At 42.8% G+C, this 19,382-nt stretch overlaps 1 long non-coding RNA gene and 1 pseudogene across 1 annotated transcript; one reads left to right on the top strand and one right to left on the bottom strand.

Annotated features, from left to right (window-relative positions):
• Positions 1-345: 345 nt before the first annotated feature.
• LOC118360305 (ceramide synthase-like) lies at positions 346-3,127 on the bottom strand (annotated as a pseudogene).
• Positions 3,128-12,624: 9,497 nt separating this feature from the next.
• On the top strand, positions 12,625-15,559 carry LOC118359450 (uncharacterized). Its single transcript, XR_004820667.2, has 4 exons — positions 12,625-12,714; positions 12,855-12,944; positions 13,545-13,620; positions 14,012-15,559. It is a non-coding gene; the product is annotated as an uncharacterized LOC118359450 (long non-coding RNA).
• The last annotated feature ends 3,823 nt before the right edge of the window (positions 15,560-19,382 follow it).

Genomic DNA, 19,382 nt, shown 5'->3' with positions numbered 1-19,382 from the left:
CGGTGAGGTCTACACCTGTTGTATTCAGCGCATGTGACAAATAACATTTGATTTGAAGCGGTGTCCACATACATTTGTATATATAGTGTATCTGTGACGAAAAGATGCATGTTTGTATTCCCAGTCGTGAAATCCATAGATTAGGGCCTAATTAATTTATTTCAATTGACTCCTTTCCTTATATGAACTGTAACTCAGTAAAATCTTAGAAATTGTTGCATGTTGTGTTTATATTTTTGTTCAGTGTAGTTGACTAAAATGGCCTAAAATGTTTTCATCATTTTGACAATAACTAGACTAAGTGATTATTCAAATTACAAAAATGTGACTTAATCATATTCAAGACTAGACTAAATCTAAAACAGAGTGCCAAAATGAACACTGCAGCATTGTAGCCCCATTCACTTTGTCCAGGGGAGTGTGTTGCTGTTTGTAGTGGTTAAGGATCTTTCCCAGACAGACCGACGGTGTGCTGAGTTCAGCCCGTAACATGACACCCTGAAAGTAATCCCTCTTGCCCTGTCGCCAGAACACAGAGATGGGGAAGCACACAGTGACCATGACTACGTGCTGGAGCACAATGAGGAACTTGCGTCGCAGGCCAGGGCCGCACCCAGGCGTTTGGCGCCGCTGTCTGCTTTGTGATCCTTGCTTGTACCAGTAGCTCATGACCATAGCATAGATTTCATACACAAAGTAGGGCATGGCAAAGAGGATGTAGGTGCTGGTCAGCCAATACTGATCCTTGATGATGTCTTCACAGGAGGAGGCAGTGATGTAACCAGTTGAGGAGGCCATGATCGCCTGAACGGAGAACACCAACCCGGTTGACACTGACCACATCCCCTTTGCTCCACCTTAGTGCAGGGATGTATTTGAGGCATTTCTTTGAGAGCATGAACAGGCCTGGGAAGAAGACAGACCCGACAGCCAGGGTGGTCAGGTCGGGTCAGCGCCTATTGAAACTCATGTCCCAGAGAAAGCAATTAGCGAAGTCCCAGGAGTGCCTGCTTGGATGATGTATGTTATTTTTGTCTCTCTCTGTCTCTTCACTTCCAACAGTGACCTAGTATATATGTGTTAACTATCTAAGTGTTAACAGAGTGGGCAGTGCCATTGTCTGTCCTCTATAGTTTACGACAGCCCTCTTTTGACCTGCCTCTGCTTCACCGTTGACTTTATGATAGGCGGGAGCAAATTGTTAGGTTCTGCACCAGAGTCCATCTCTGAAGTTGAAGAGACACAGATGCTACTCTCCTCAGTGGCCTGTATTTGCATGTTTGTGCTTGCTGACTGCTAGCACTGGCACCTGACTCCTTTGTGTCGGCTGTTTTCAATGTTTGCTGAGAACTTTTGGGGTTAGCATTGTATACAGAGGCAATATTGGGAGGGCATGTTTTCCGTATACTGCTTGTTCCGTGCATACGACTGGAATTGGTTTGTTGAAAACTGCTGTTGTTTGTTTGCAGTCCTTCTTGGCACACCACATGGCCTAAAAACAAACAATAAACACACGCGTATGGGGGATTCTACAGAAGTTTTGCAAATTGCAGGTTACACATTTATAAAAACAGTTAAGTCTTCAAATGTAGGATTTTTTTTACATCATTATATCTGTAATTCAGCCCAAGGCAATAACAAACATATTGTTAACTGAATATTGTACAATGTACAAGTACATAGTACAACTCAATGTTTATACACCTATTTCTATTGAGAGGTGGCTGTCCCAAACCCTCCAAAACTTCATGATTGAAAATAAAGCAATTCATGATTTTTGTGATTTTTAACACTATTATTTCAATAGAACATCTAGAGTTGTTATATTATTACATTGGAAGAAACTGATCTAATTAGTGATTTTATTTACTTTTAAACATCTTTCTCAAAAAAATGCTGTCCCACCTTTTGATGTCGATACCAAAACACACACATTAAAAGACTGTAGAATGAATGTGCCTTAAGCCACACCCCTACAAATATCACCAGGTGATGGGATTGCACCCCTCTCCAGCGTGACCACATGGTGAGTAGTCTGCAAACATTTTGGAGAAAATGAGCGAGCAAGTTGGTAAAATAACAACAACAAAAAATGTAAGAAGCTTCAATACTAAAATCTAATGTGTCAAGAAATATGTAAAGTAAAGTTTTGGGACTAAAACTGGAATGTATATCTGTCCAAATGAAAGATAGCCAGCCATATGTTAGCTATGGGGATTCTTTAGTCCAAAGAATCCCCATAGTCCAAAATAAGTCAAAATTGTCCAAACCGAAATGGTCATAACTAAAACAATTGACACCATAGAGATATATATATATAGAGGCCTATTAGGGTGTCTGTGACAGCACGGGCAACGCCAATGAGGCTATCTTTATTTTAAACATTGATTCAATTTTATTTCAAACATTGACATCTATTTGGTCAAAACATAAATCAAATCAAATGTATTTGTCACATACACTGTTTACAGCAGGTACAAAGGTTCAGCTGAATGCTTATGTGCCATCTCCCTCAACAATGTAGTAGGGCCTCCTGAGTGGCACAATGGTCTAAGGCAGCTGTCCTCAACAAGACGGAATATTGATTAGGCCTATAACTAGTATAGACACTTTTTCATAACATTTTAGTTTGTGACATTCTTATGTCCAGTCTACTCCGTAATTTTGTTTATGTTACCGTTGTTGTGGAAAAGCCCGGTTCGCAGGGATAGGGATGTTGAAAAAGCAACGTTTTCAGTGCTTTTGTGGCTAGCTATCTCAGGATATTCAGCCTTGATTTTAATCCAAAAGGTCAGCAGAGATGAAGTTCTCAAACATACTTTTAAGGTCACCGTCATTTGCAATCTCAAGGCGTCGATCTTCTTTCATTCACAAATGGCTCGTGGAGCCATTTCTTCACACTTTGTGGGTCTTTGGCGGTTGGGAAGTAAAGCTCGAACTCTGTTGACAGCGAAGCTAGGTCAAAGCGCAGCAGCTGGGAGAACGACGGCCCAGTCTCAGCCTCTCCCAAAATCGCTGCTAATGTTTGGAACATGTTAAATACGCCCCTGTCCACTCGCCGTCCCCACAGTTCCAGTTTGGCTTTGAATGCAGCCACTTTATCTGCCAACTTAAAGACAGCTGTCATTCTCCCCTGAAGTGAAAGAATGAGTTCATTGAGCAGGTTGAATATGTCGCACAGGTAAGCGAGTTTTGCGACCCATTCCTCGTCATTGAAATGTTCTGCCAGCGGTGACTTTTTTTCATAACTCAAACACTCTGGCAAGCGATCTCCCCATCGATAGCCATCTGACTTCTGTGTATGAGAGAAGGCGTTTGTGCTCTGCGTCCATTTCCTCACAAAGCTTCCCAAACAGACGCGAGTTATGGGTGTGTGCTTTGATGTGATTGATAACTTTGATAGCATCATTCAATACTATGCTAAAATTCAGGTGACATTTTTCAGCGAGCCAGCATTTCTCTGTGAATGACACAGTGCGTAGACTCACATTCAGGCGCAACCTCTTTAACCCGGATAGTGAAACCAGACAGTTGTCCTGTCATGGCAGCAGCCCCATCTGTGCGTACACCAACAAAGAATGACCAATCCAATTTTCCTGACATGTAATCATCCAAAGACTTGAATAGTCCTGCGGCCGTTGTGTTTTGTCGGCAGGAATGCGCACACAACATATCCGCATGCACATCATCCTGAAATATATATCACATCAACATCGGTAGATTTGTCAACCTGGATTGCATACCACAGAGACTCATTAAGCCTCTTTAACAATTGTGCCTCAATGTCCTCCGCTAATTTCATCAATTCGCCTAGTGACGGTGGTAGCCGAAAGAGGAACCTGTGCTATCTTTTTATTGGCAGCCTCTCCTAAGAGTTCACAGCAAATGTCCTTAGCAGCAGGTAGAATCATCTCCTTGCCAACAGTGAAAGGCTTCTTGGCCTTAGCAATACGGCTAGCCACTAACTATGACACACACAGTGCAGCCACATTTGTTGATGCAGTGGCTTTCAAGACTTGCGTCTATCCTTGTTCACGTTTTCTTTTGCTCAAAGAATTCAACAGGTCTGTCTTTAAGTGCACGGTGATTGGATTTGATATGCTGAAGCAGTTTTGAAGGCTTCATTGCCTCTAATGTTGGGGTTCGTTCCTTGTTCCTTGTCAATCATTGGCTCATTGGTGAAATTTGCATGCAGACTATCTTTAATTAAATAATTTAAAAACCTTTATTAATGCAATTGCAGACAGAAGTTGACAACAGGAACATACCACGCATGTTTCCGAGTAAGTTCTGCACCCCACCCAAGGACGCAGCTGATTTTATACATGTGATCACTCCCTAGTGGTATGATCACCTACGTCAATGTATCAAGATGTCAAAACCAGACTGCTGACGTTGAGACTGCAGTTTTGCGGGTACTATTTAATGAAGCTGCCATTTGAGGACTTGTGAGGCGTCTGTTTCTCAAGTAGACACTAATGTACTCTTGCTCAGTTGTGCACCGAGGCCTCCCACTTCTCTTTCTATTCTGGTTAGTGCCAGTTTGCGCTGTTCTGTGACAGGGGTGGTACACAGCGTTGTAGTTTCTTGGTACAGTTTCTTGGCAATTTCTCGCATGGAATAGCCTTCATTTCTCAGAACAAGAATAGACTGACAAATTTCATTAGAAAGTCCTTTGTTTCTGGCCATTTTGAGCCTGTAATCCAACCCACAAATACTGATGCTCCCGATACTCAACTCGTCTAAGAAGCCCAGTGTTATTGCTACTTTAATCAGAACAACAGTTTTCAGCTGTGTTAACATAATTGCAAAAGGGTTTTCTAATCAATTAGCTTTTTAAAATGATCAACTTGGGTTAGCTAACAACTTGCCATTGGAACACAGGAGTGATGGTTGCTGATAATGTGCCTCTACGCCTATGTAGATATTCCCCAAAAAATCTGCTGTTTCCTGCTACAATAGTCATTTACAAAATTAACAATATCTACACTGTATTTCTGACCAATTTGATGTTATTTTAATGGACAAAAATGAGCTTTTCTTTCAAAAACAAGGACATTTCTAAGTGACCCCAAACTTTTTAATGGTAGTGTATGTTTTTAATATACTATCCAGATGAGAAGGTGATCACGGAACATCCATCAAATTCTAGAAAAATACCACTGTTCACTTAACAGCTGTAGCTCATTCACAGTAAAATGTTCTGATTACAGATTTAATTCTGATTACAGATTTAAAATCTTTACAAAATAAGGAAGACTCGATATGCTGTACGTCTTCCTTAGGAAGTTGTGTAATTACAGTTTGGATAAGAAGTGTTGATTTTCATATAACACCCATTTTCACAGAGGTTTTTTCTTGACTGATTACAATTTGATTGATGTGGTGCAATTGTATGTCATATCACGTGAAAGGCTGTTTCTCAACATTCAAAATATGTATCATGTTTTCATATGTGGTTTGACACCAGCAAATGATGTTCATTACTGCATTCAGAGGTCATGGTCTCAGTAAATACAGGACTTCCAAAACTCTCCTGTCAGTGATGCAACAATGGTGATTTACAGTTATCTGGTGTTCTAAAGCCTAGTGTTTCCATTCCCCTTTAAGTTTAAATCCAATTCAAATTATTTGATGTAGTGTCACGTGATAGAATGCTACATTGTAGCTGGTCCCATCACATAACCTGGCACATGTTAGCCCTATGCTAACATCACTAGGTGGCAGTGATTATTTCCTATAACAACTTCTTCATCAAAGATGTTACTTTTTTCCCACAAACCAATGGATTTCTTAAAATAAGTCAAATTGGCCACCAGAGGGATTTAATAAACCTCCAAACTCAAGGTTTACTTTTGTTTACTTTAGTTCCACTTGGTCTGTCACAGGTACCAATAGGTTGTGTGATGCATCCTTGACTAGGCTACTAACGTTAGACAAAATTCTAAATGTTTTCACATTTGACGAAAGCTCACATCCATGTGCTTTTACGGAAAAAGATCAAGTACATCTATACAAAGTTTTTCATGCAGAGTGAAAAAATTTAAACAAGTCCAAGGGCCTTTGTCAAATAGCTGTAATTTACCAGGATTGACACCGCTGCCAGGTGATGTACCGTGCTAAGGCGCTTGACCTTGAATCTCCGGGGTACAGGAATTATGGGTTCCCCTCAAGTCAAGATTGTTTAAGGAAAAAACTGCTCACTGCTGGTCCTCAATGATAGATTCAAATAAGGCATATGTGACAAAGTGGATGACTATAATAATGCATATAAAATGTTGTAAATGTACTTGTAACCTACATAAGATATTAAGTTATGTTTTTGGTCTAACAGTAAAGTTATGCTATTATATTCGGTATGCTAGGCCTATGTAGAATATTAATTAATCATTGACCCAAGATGGCATATATATATATCTACATCTTTTCTTCGCATATCTTTTTATATATCTTTTTTTTCTAAAAATCTCAACTTCAAAACATTCTCTTGCAACCCGCCTCACCAATTAATAAAAAAAGTATTATTCACCTCAAATCTGAAATCCACAATAGAAGCTAGCCAGTAACTAGCCAGTTTACTGGCTAACGTTAGTATTCAGATAACCACGGTTGATGGTAATCAGCTATCCTTTAGCTCGAAAAGTTAGCCAGTTTTGTACAACGCGACTCAGACCAGAGCATACCGGACCTATTTTCTCTTCATATTCCCGGATTTCTACCGCAAGCTCTGTACATTTACACCTGGATCTTGCAGCTAGCTAGCTGCTATCCGAGTGACTATTGCTTACGTCGGTCCCGGAGCAAACATCAATTATTCCGGAGATAGCCAGCTGAAGAGTTCCATCAGCCACTCCTGGGCTACAATCGCCTATCCGGACCCGTTTTACTGCCGACGCGGAGCCCCACCGGGCCTTCACGACTGGTTAACCGACGTTATCTGCCCGAGGGAGTTATCCAACTGGCACCTCCATCGCGACGTTACCTGAATGCCCATCTGCGGCCCTCTAATCGTTAGCTGTCTTATCGGCTGCTATCTGAATAGGTCTATTGGACAATTTTCTTGGGTCACTATCACTATATCTATTTTGCCATTTGGATTGGTCCCCTCTACCACACGGAACCCCACTCATCTACTGACGGAAACGCATGAGGTGGCTAAAAACAGACCTCCATCCTCTGCCAGCTTGCTACCGATGGCCCGGCTAGCTGTCTGAATCGCCGTGACCGCAACCAACCTCACTACTCACTGGACCCTTATGATCACTCGGCTTAGCATGCCTCTCCTTAATGTCAATATTCCTTATCCATTGCTGTTCTGGTTAGTGTTTATTAGCTTATTTCACTGTAGTGGCTCTAGCCCTGCTCATTATACCTTATCCAACCTCTCAGTTCCACCATCCACACATGCGATGACATCACCTGGTTTCAATTATGTTTCTAGAGACAATATCTCTCTCATCATCACTCAATGCCTAGGTTTACCTTCACTGTATTCACATCCCACCATACCTTTGTCTGTACATTATACCTTGAAGCTATTTTATCGCCCCCAGAAACCTCCTTTTACTCTCTGTTCCGGACGTCCTAGACGACCAATTCTTATAGCTTTTAGCCGTACCCTTATCCTACTCCCCCTCTGTTCCTCTGGTGATGTAGAGGTGAATCCAGGCCCTGCAGTACCTAGCTCCACTCCTATTCCCCAGGCGCTGTCTTTTGATGACTTCTGTAACCGTAATAGCCTTGGTTTCATGCATGTTAAGCCTCCTCCCTAAGTTTGTTTTATTCACTGCTTTAGCACACTCTGCCAACCTGGATGTCCTAGCCGTGTCTGAATCCTGGCTTAGGAAGACCACCAAAACTCTGAAATCTCCATCCATAACTACAACATTTTCAGACAAGATGGAACGCCCAAAGGGGGCGGAGTTGCAATCTACTGCAGAGGTAGCCTGCATAGTTCTGTCCTACTATCCAGGTCTGTCCCCAATTTTTTTTAACTTCTACATTAAAAAATCCAACTCTCTAAAAACAAGTCTCTCACAGTTGCCGCCTACTATAGACCACCCTTTGCCCCCAGCTGTGCTCTGGACACCATATGTGAATGGATTGCCCCCCATCTATCTTCAGAGCTCGTGCTGCTAGGTGACCTAAACTGGAACATGCTTAACACCCCAGCCATCCTACAATCTAAGCTTGATGCCCTCAATCTCACACAAATTATCAATGAAGCTACCAGGTACCACCCCAAAGTCGTAAACACGGGCACCCTCATAGATATCATCTTAACCAACTTGCCCTCTAAATACACCTCTGCTGTTTTCAACCAATATCTCAGCGATCACTGCCTCATTGCCTGCATCCGTAATGGGTCAGCGGTCAAGCAACCTCCACTCATCACTGTCAAACGGTCCCTGAAACACTTCAGCGAGCAGGCCTTTCTAATCGACCTGGCCCGGGTATCCTGGAAGGATATTGACCTCATCCAGTCTGTAGAGGATGCGTGGTTATTTAAAAAAAAAACGCCTTCCTCACCATCTTAAATAAGCATGCCCCATTCAAGAAATGTAGAACAAGGAACAGATATAGCCCTTGGTTCTCTCCAGACCTGACTGGCCTTAACCAACACAAAAACAACCTATGGCGTTCTGCATGAGCATCGAACAGCCCCTGTGATATGCAACTTTTCAGGGAAGTTAGAAACCAGTATACACAGGCAGTTCTGGGATACTGTAAAGTGCATGGAGAATAAGAACACATCCTCCCAGCTGCCCACTGCACTGAGGATAGGAAACTCTGTCACCACAAATCAGCCGGGCTAGACAATCTGGACCCTTTCTTTCTAAAAATGATCTGTGGAAATTGTTGCAACCCCTATTACTAGCCTGTTCAACCTCTCTTTCGTGTTGTCTGAGATTCCCAAAGATTGGAAAGCAGCTGCGGTCATCCCCCTCTTCAAAGGGGGGACACTCTTGACACAAACTGCTACCAACCTATATCTATCCTACCCTGCCATTCTAAGGTCTTCGAAAGCCAAATCAACAAACAGATTACCGACCACTTCGAATCCCATCCGCACCTTCTCCGCTATGCAATCTGGTTTCAGAGCTGGTCATGGGTGCACCTCAGCCACGCTCAAGGTCCTAAACAATATCTTAACCGCCATTGATCAGAAACAATACTGTGCAGCCGTATTCATTGTCCTGGCCAAGGCTTTCGACTCTGTCACCACATCACCACATCCTCATCGGCAGACTTGATAGCCTTGGTTTCTCAAATGATTGCCTTTCCTGGTTCACCAACTCAACAACTTCTCTGATAGAGTTCAGTGTGTCAAATCAGAGGGCCTGTTGTCCTGGCCTCTGGCAGTCTCTGTGGGGGTGCCACAGAGTTCAATTCTTGGGCCAACTCTCTTCTCTGTATACATCAATGATGTCGGTCTTGCTGCTGGTGATTCTCTGATCCACCTCTACGCAGACGACACCATTCTGTATACTTCTGACCCTTTTTTGGACACTGTTAAAAACCCTCCAGACGAGCTTCAATGCCATACAACTCTCCTTCCGTGGCCTCCAACTGCTCTTAAATACATGCTCTTCAACCGATCACTGCCTGCACCTGCCCGCCTGTCCAGCATCACTACTCTGGACGGTTCTGACTTAGAATATGTGGACTACAAATACCTAGGTGTCTGGTTATACTGTAAACTCTCCTTCCAGACTCGCATCAAACATCTCCAATCCAAAGTTACATCTAGAATTGGCTTCCTATTTCGCAACAAAGCATCCTTCACCCATGCTGCCAAACATACCCTTGTAAAACTGACCATCCTACCGATCCTCGACTTTAGCGTTGTCATTTACAAAATAGCCTCCAATACCCTACTCAACAAATTGAATGCAGTCTATCACAGTGCCATTAATTTTGTCACCAAAGCCCCAAATACTACCCACCACTGCTACCTGTACGCTCTCGTTGGCTGGCCCTCGCTTCATACTCGTCGCCAAACCCACTGGCTCCAGGTCATCTACAAGACCCTGCTAGGTAAAGTCTCCCCATATCTCAGCTCGTTGGTCACCATAGCTGCACCCACCTGTAGCACGTGCTCCAGCAGGTATATCTCTTTGGTCACCCCCAAAAACAATTATTCCTTTGGCCGCCTCTCCTTCCAGTTCTCTGCTGACAATTACTGGAACGAACTACAACAATCTCTGAAACTGGAAACGCTTATCTCCCTCACTAGCTTTAAGCACCAGCTGTCAGAGCAGCTGTACATAGCCCATCTATAATTTAGCCCAAACCACTACCTCTTCCCCTACTGTATTTATTTATTTAGCTCCTTTGCACCCCATTATTTGTATTTCTACATTGCACATTCTTCCACTGCAAATCTACCATTCCAGTGTTTTACTTGCTGTATTGTATTTACTTCGCCACCATGGCCCTTTTTTGCCTTTACCTCCCTTTATCTCACCTCATTTGCTCACATCGTATATAGACTTATTTTTCTACTGTATTATTGACTGTATGTTTTTTACTCCATGTGTAACGCCGAGTTGTGTGTGTCGAACTGCTTTGCTTTATCTTGGCCAGGTCGCAATTGTAAATGAGAACTTGTTCTCGACTTGCCTACCTGGTTAAATAAAGGTGAAATTAATAAATAAAGCAACATTCTGAGAAGTGACAGCGCATCGCTCCGGCAGCTCGAACTTTACACTCCTGTAGCAGTAGCCTATGTGGTGTTCTGAAAGAGGGACTCCAAGAAGCTCTTCATTTAAACATATAGTGTTTGTAATCTTCATTTAAGGTTTTGGATGCAATTCGCTTTGGAACACACTGCCAAAATAAATGTAATTCCCCCCGGGATCTCCCCTGGAATTCGAACTTGCCGCAAACGGCATAAAGTACCAGGAGCCAGGCTCACGACACTGTAATCTAAACATCCAGTTGAAATTGTTGCCGCATTTTGGTAACTTTGAATAGCAGATCGTGCTGTTTGACTTCTGTTAAGGACACTCTACTGAAAAAGTGTTCTATCACATCCACAAGTTTAAGATCTTTGATAGACTGATGAGAAACTTGTTAGAGTAATCACTGCCACCTGGGAAGTATGGGCCCCGTGTGTTCAGTCAGTGAGGTGTTGGATCAGAATCTGTGTTTCGATCAAAAAAGGGAATTCCCAGACCCAGTTTTCCGGTTTTGTCAACACACCTGATTGCTATTGTGAGGTGAAAGCTTCATGTCCATCCTCAGGCCTATGTCGTCTCAATGAACAATGGTGTATTATGCAACTGAGCCGCAGTGCTTTAGTTTCACACCTTCCGCATTGGGCTCCCTCTTACATCGAACAAAGACTAAGACTGGTACTGCAAGGCAGCTTGGGACTAGTGTAGAATCTATAACAATAGTCTATAACTAGTAGGAACAAACCTAAAGAGGTCTGGATTGTGCATCTGTTGTCGTCTGACTCAAGTCATATTTGTTTAAGATAACCTATAGCATGATTTCCTAGTTTAATGCCTCCATCATTGACCACCATGACATGAGCCCTGATTTTTGACTGCAATTCAAACAATGGTCCTCAATGGGAGTTGAGTCTACCATTTCCCCATTCTCTTTTGTGAGTATAATGAGCCTGCACCTAGCTTGCTCTTGGCTCTCTTGGCTCAGTGCAGGGCTAGCCGGGTTAGCCCCCCTTGATCCGAGGACTGATACATTTCTCCCTTTCCCCTCCTGTTACCTGGGAGATGGGCCGGGAGCCGGAGCAAAGAGGTGATTGAATTTCCTGTAATTAAAATGAGAAGCAGAGAGAGACAACAGAGAATAATGGATGCCTGTCCCCAGCCCATTGACTCAGGGAGAGGAGAGGTGCCCTTTGTACACAGTTTACCTTTTGGGGTAAATGCTCTCTAGCAGATATGCTATGACGGCTATTGGGCTATCAATCTCATCAGACTACAGTAATATAATACTGTTGGTTTAAACAATCACATATGCAGGCTTTTTCGGGTGCTAATACGCTACCCTCTTTCTGCCATGCAACCTCCTTTTGTATTTCATCCTCTGTGTAGAGAGGTGCGTCATGCTAAACTCAGTGTGTTCGTTTTTTTAGCAAGCTATCCTCGTTTTAAATTTTTTTTAAATTGTAAAAAAAAATTCTGTTAAGGCTGTTAAAGGCGGTTTCCCAGACACAAATAAAGATTCTCCATTGAGCATGATTTTTTTGTCCAGTATTAGAAGTAATCTGTGTCTGGTAAACCAGCCCTTAGTCTTTTTGTTTCAGGTTCAGGTCTCTAAAGGCTCTTGTTCTCTTTCTGCCTCTCTGTCAGTTCTGTACAGGTGCACTGAAGCACAGCTCGATGGAGGTGAGAGAGACGCCGTGCGCATCGTCCTGGCCATTTACCGCCTGCACAAGAACGCCATCCCCTACTACCTCCTGGCCAACTACACGCACAAGAACATCCTCCACGAGAACATCTCTGATGGCTTCGCCAGGATCGACGGGCAGCCGTTAGAATCCAAGGCGAGGCCCGTCTGTTTGAGTCATGACATAATGTTGGACATGCTCAGTTGTTGAGGGATGGGTGACGAGCTGTTTCTTTTCTGTCTCTTGTGTTCCCTTACCTCATTAGAGAGCAGGGTATCCCAGGCCCATTAAGTAACGACCGTGCTGCTATTAAGTAATGTTCCACTGAGTAACGTCTGGCCATGTCTCACTGGGTGAGTTAAGGACACATAGACTCCACTGCAATGATGACAATCTGCAAGGCTCCCAGACATGACTAGGCTGTTAGAGAAGGACGGACGGACGTATACCGTGGCATTAAGTGTTTCAATATGCTTCTTTCATTTTGTTTCAGAAGTCAAAGAAGGGAGGCGCACAGCAGGAGGAGAAGAAAGAGGAGATCCGCAGTCTTCAGGAGCAGCTGGCTGCCTTGAAGGAGATCAGTGTAGGTGGAGCTGTCATCACTGCACCTATGACCTAATTTCCTTCAACAGGCCAGCGTGTCTGTGTCACTCCTCCTTGTTGTGCCCTCATTCCACTCCCCATATTCCACTGTACTGGATTTCCATTGTATAGACCACTGTATAATCACACACATAATAGTCTCCATGGTATTGATTGAATATTTTCAAAAGACAATTCATCATATGTACCATTGCTTGGTAAAATTCATTGGGATATAAGCACAGTTATATGGTGTTACAAAACGTTTTAGACCGTATGTACTGTATTTCTGCAAGAAGTTGAATTTGCAGGGGGGGTTTGCATAAAGGAGAAGAGAAACACCAAAGGACAGGAAAATGAGGCTGTAAAAGCTATAAAAATAGGTCTGTATGGAGGTTGAAAGAACTCTATCCTCAACCACTGTTCAAACGTACACGAACTCTGTTTCATTTTGGCCAAAACCCATTGTGGATCACATTCTTTGTTCTTATGGTAGGATGCTGGTTGCACCACTATGTGAGGCATTATTTTAGGGACTACAGAACACTGTCCCTTTACATTTGTAGTGACAGCTGAGAAATTTGTCCCTGTTGCTTTGCAGGTGTCAAAAAGGCTCCCCAAAACAACCTGGCAGATGCAGGAGATGACCAGTCTTCAGTTGTCAACCACTTAGACAAGTGAGTGTTGATGCACAGCAATATCTGAAAGCTATGAAGCTGACTGAAATTCTGTTTAAATTGCCTAATGCATCTAATAATGCAAAACACCTAATGGGGAACATAGAATGCCTTTCTGTAGAATGCCTGCGTATATTCTGTATGTTTCAGCCTGTATACATTCATAATGTGTTTCAGCGTGTGTACATTCTCAATATGTTTCAGCGTGTGTATATTCTGAATTGGTATCAACCTGTGTATATTATAGTTTCAGCATGTGTGTGTATATTCTCATTGTGTTTCAGTTAGTGTGTCTGTTTACAATGTGTTTCAGCCAGTGTGTATTTCTTAATGCGTTTCAGCCTATATGTATTCTAAATGTGTTTGTCTCTGTATAATCTGTGGTGATAAGGATGCGTCCTTCACTGAAGATGGACTGGACCTGCACTATTGCTGCGCCGCTGTGACCAATGTAGGCAAATGCCAGCATGGCTCCAAGCTGGATTTAAATAGGTAACTTCCAAGGCCACTTGCAAGTAACTTCTATCTATGAAATGACAATGTCCCATGATTGATGAAATACCATGAGGATGATGGGGAACCAGGAGGAGCTTTGGGTGGAGTGAGGATATGACCGTGTAGTGTAGACACATTGACGTGTGGTTTTGTGTGTCCTTGTTTTGGCGGCTGAAGTGTTTATTTGTGGAGGATGTTGTGTGTCTCAGGTGGTTGAGATAATCAGCCTCACAGAGCACCTGTTGGGGGAGTGTGAGAACAGGGCTGGGTTCAGCCAGTGCCCCCGGTGTTCAGAGGCTGTGCTCACGGACAAGCTCACCCGCCACACCCAGAGCCCTGTCTGCAACAGTGAGTCTCAACGCTCCTCTAGCACCGTCTAACTATGCTAACGGCTAACTATGCTAATAGCAAAACCTGCTAGATCCTAACCCTGCTAACAGCTTTATTTAACAAGACAAGTCAGTTAAGAACAAATTCCTATTTACAATGATGACCTACCCCGGCCAAACCCTCCCCTTCCGATCACGGCTGGTTGTGATACAGCCTGGAATCGAACCAGTAAAGAGTCTGAGTGGGGAGGGGAAAAAAGGGGTCAGCTTTGGCCTTCAGGCTCAAAGGGGGCGGGGGGATATAACTGTCAAACAAAACATTTTTCAAAGAAATCAAAGTACAAAGTACATTTTCAAACAAACAAAAGGTAAGCAAAAAGCTGTGCCCTGCTAACCCTGCTAACTGCTAACCTTGCCAACAGCTAACCCTGCCAAACCCTTGATCCAGCATTAGTCCATGGTTGCCAGAATCCCTTCCCTTCTTTTAGTCTTTGTACACAAGTGTATTCTCACAGCCAAAGGTATCGAGTCTGTTGTGCTTGACTCTTGTACGCTTTTGTTATTCTTTCATTCATGTCTGCCTATTAACCCTCAAGGGCTCTTAACAGTGAAGCCAGTTGGGGTGTCAAGTAAGCTCATTAAAACAGTACTGTGTAAATGACTGGTAGAAAGGAAACATTCTCACTGAGAGGTAACATCACTCCACGGAGGTGATATTGTGGAATTCAACCTATGTGTCCAATCGTTTGAATCTACAGCTTGAATAGTGCTGAATAATAGGTATAGACAAACATCCTTTTGGTTTGAGAGCGAATGGGAACGTATAAAACAATACCATGGTAATGTTATAATAAATAGAAACCACAACATCAACTAGGAAATCAACTCTGAACATGTTTGTTTTGCCAGGCCAACTACAGAGACATTCAACATATACTAAATGACTAAAAGTATGTGAACACCTGCTCGTCGTACATCTCATTCCAAAATCATGGGCATTAATATGGAGTTGGTCCCCCCTATGCTGCTACAACAGCCTCCACTCTTCTGGGAAGGCTTTCACTCCATGTTGGAACATTGCTGCAGGGACTTGCTTCCATTCAGCCACAAGAGCATTAGTGCCACTGATGTTGGGTGATCTCCCACCACTTCACAGTGCTGCTAATGTTTTAGGCTTGAGGACCAAACAGCTGTGTGGAAACCATTGTCTGTCACGCCGGACTCCAAAGCCATCGGGTCAAAAGAGCAATTTTATTAATCCAAAGCAAAAGAAAATGTGACAACTCTTTTGCATTCTGATTTATTATGGAGGGATAAAAAAATGAAGTATTATTAAAGAGATGGCCATTTGACATAGATGTGAACTTAAAATGTCATATGTACTTATAATGGCCTGTGTATTTAATGTCTTAAATGTGACAACCTCCACAACCCTATCCATTTTCCAAATTCTCCCACATGGTAAAGTGACCGTGAGAGTATTAAATATCAATAACAGCATTTAGAAAATATGGACACTGGAGTCCCTGTACAGACAAAAACACATGGATTTCACATGTTCACATGTGAAGTGTTTCAAAAATGTGAAGTTAATGTGATAAGATGTGACAACATGTAAAGAACATGAAACTCCATCTCTGAAAACATGTGATTACTATGAAGGGTTCCAAAAACACATTTTCATGTGATCACGTGAAGTTAATGTGATAACGTGAAGTTAATGTGATAACGTGAAGTTAATGTGATCAACATGTAAAATGTGATCATCTCTGAAAACATGTGATCACTATGAAGGGTTAAAAATCACATTTAATGTGATCACGTGAAGTTAATGTGATAACGTGTCAACATGTAAAGCAGCATGAAACTACACATCTAAAAACGTGATTACTGTGAAGAGTTCTAAAAACATGATTTCATATGTTAAATTTGATATGAAATCATGTGATATGTGTTTTTTCTGTAAGGGTCACGCAGTCCGAACTAATCCGTTCAGCCCATTCACTTCCCTGTGATTGGAAAGGTCAAGATGGATTTTGGATGCACTTGACTGTTATCCCGTGAAAACGGTGATCGCGGTGTCGCCTTTTGGTTTTCTTCTCTGCTGTTTTTTTTGCCTTTGTTTTCCCACGTCAATCATGCAGCTTGGTGTTACGGCCAAGCGCCTCCTTCCGTACTCAATCCCTCCGTCTGATACTGCCACATTGCCTGTCCACTCAAGTAATGAAATGCCTTCGTGTTCAAGGGGCAGAATAAACACCTTCAGCTGCTGAAATAGCCCAAAGCATGGCCGACATGTTAGCATACATATTTCACATACAAAGGGCATTTTTCCCTGCTGTAGTAGAAAGACCTATAAAAACAGCAACTTTAAAATAGTAAATCATTCATTTGAGAGTGTAGTATTTCCCATGTTCGATATGGTTTGGCTATGAATGACCATATTTGATTTCTTTATTAAAATTGTATTTAACGAGGCAAGTCAGTTAAGAACAAATTCTTATTTACAATGATGGCCTACCCCGGCCAAACCCTAACCCGGACGACGCTGAGCCAATTGTGCGCCGCCCTATGGGACTCCCAATCACGGCCGGTTGTGATGCAGTCTGGAATCGAACCAGGGTCTACAGTGACGCCTCTAGCACTGAGATGCAGTGCCTTAGACTGCTGCGCCACTCATGGTTTTCAAATAGGTAGGCAGTAGATTGTCAAGTGCATATGGACATAAAACAAAAAATGTGTAAATAGTAAGAAAGATGCTGTTTAATAAAGGATATTTGAATAGAACATTTGAGCTGCATGCTCAATGCATGTTCTACACTAAGCCTCCTTTATGGGGAAATTTGACAGTGAGCGACTCTTCTCTATATAACATTTGGAACTTGTTTGGTGACATCCATCTACTGTTGTCATGTGTATCAGACAGTCAAGCAAATATTGAAACTGTGTCTTTCAACGACGATGACTCTCTTCACACAAGGACAGTGTCCTCCTCACACACGGACATTGTCCTAAGATTTTTTAAGAAGCACTGAAGCTCTCAAGCAGCTCTGCCCCATTCATTCCCCCTCACCTCTCACACACTTCTTCTTACTTTCGGCAAGGAAAACTCTCAGTAGCAGTTTAACCTCTGCAGCCCAGGCCCTCGCCTGGTGTGCCAGATGAAAAGCCCCAGTGTTGAAGCCAAGTCGGCCATTAGGGGTCTGACACCGGCCCACAGTGCTGCTGCACAGGGGAGGGATAGAGGGAGAGAGTCAGGGGACTCGCAGGTCAACAGCAGACTGACTTGCCCTTTGTCCTCCAGGCCTGGAAGGCTCACCTCATGGGCAGAGAGGGCTGTAAAACAGAACTCACGGAGGACTGTGGTATCGCAGTGAGCCCAGCAGGCACAAGGTAAGCCATTCATACACCCATTTACCCCCCCTGCTCTTCCACCCAAAAGCCTGGGCTAGTGTTAGACCCATGGAATGGGCCCATGCTACCTGTTGGTCAAATATAGAGCGGTGTTCCTGTCTCATACCAAGAGGTGCATTGAAATGGTGACTTATGTCAATTTGGAGTGTAGTAAATAATGTGTTTGCATTTTCGGGAGTTCATAAAAACTGGAAAGGCCAGCAATGCTTTCAAAATGCAAAACTAATGAGTGCATGTGAATGATCAGTATGTACTCAAGTAACATGCATGCATGACTGCATTTAATCTGTTAACACTCTTTCACTGAACGTTTCTGTTGTCCTTTCCCTTCCTCCTAACCTCTGCCAGCACAGGCACCTTCATGTTCTTTCAGATGTCCTTTGTGTCCAATCAAACATGCATATGTTGACCAATGGGTAGAAATATATGTTTATTCTGTAGATCCTCCTCTAAATAAACAATGGTCAAACCTCATGTCTCTATGATAATCTGTTCAAATGTTTTTGGGAGTTTTTACCCTTGTAGGATGGCCAAAATTAGGGTGACTAAATCAATGGAGGCCAGAGGGGGAAAAAGTGGTCAAAAATAAGGGAGCATTGCTTCAGCTCGTCTGGATGCTGTGCGAGAATTAACTACCTGACAGGCTCACTTTCCTCTTGAACTCGTCATCTTTCTTATCGAATCCACAAGACATATAACAATATAGAAGTAAGATGGATATAGATTTTGAGACATGACATTAGTATTTTAATATTTTAGTAAACACTTTTCATATACAAAATTCCTGTTATTTTTCTAAATTCTCACAAAAACAAGTTCATCTCTGAAATGTAAACGGAGCAATGAGCATACCGCAGGCTTTTTTCAAAGCCTTTTACATTTAATTCAGCTCGTTGTGCTAATTTTGCGACCCGCGGAAACAACTTCGAAGACAACCACCACAACAGGTAAAATCCTCAGTTGCTGCGAAAAAGCTGCACCGCTCTGTCAACTGAGCTCTGTGCTTATTATCGGATGTAATATATTACAAAATCTGACTTTTTCGATATACTATTCATGAAATGTTAGAGAAAGGCCCCACTGAACAATCATATTTATCTTGGTCAAATGTATTTTATAACACAAGGAAGTGAAATGTCATCACCAAAGAGCATTGTCACCCACTCTGGGCAGAATGAGTGGACACCTTACATATATATGCCCATACTCCAAACATGTGCCCACACACAGCCAGCATTCAAACACTGTACAACCTGCTTGCCTTGCAGTTTACCTGTATACAATCAAATGTATTTTATAAAGCCCTGCTTACATCAGCTGATGTCACAAAGTGCTGTACAGAAACCCAGCCTAAAACCCCAAACAGCAAGCAATGCAGGTGTAGTAGCACGGTGGCTGGGAACAACTCTCTAGAAAGGCCGGAACATAGGAAGAAACCTAAAGAGGAACCAGGCTCTGAGGGGTGGCCAGTCCTCTTCTGGCTGTACTGGGTGGAGATTATAACAGAACATGGCCAAGATGTTC

The sequence above is a fragment of the Oncorhynchus keta genome, chromosome 27, assembly GCF_023373465.1.
Source record: "Oncorhynchus keta strain PuntledgeMale-10-30-2019 chromosome 27, Oket_V2, whole genome shotgun sequence".
NCBI lineage: Eukaryota > Metazoa > Chordata > Actinopteri > Salmoniformes > Salmonidae > Oncorhynchus > Oncorhynchus keta.
This window is presented reverse-complemented; position numbering and strand designations above follow the sequence as displayed.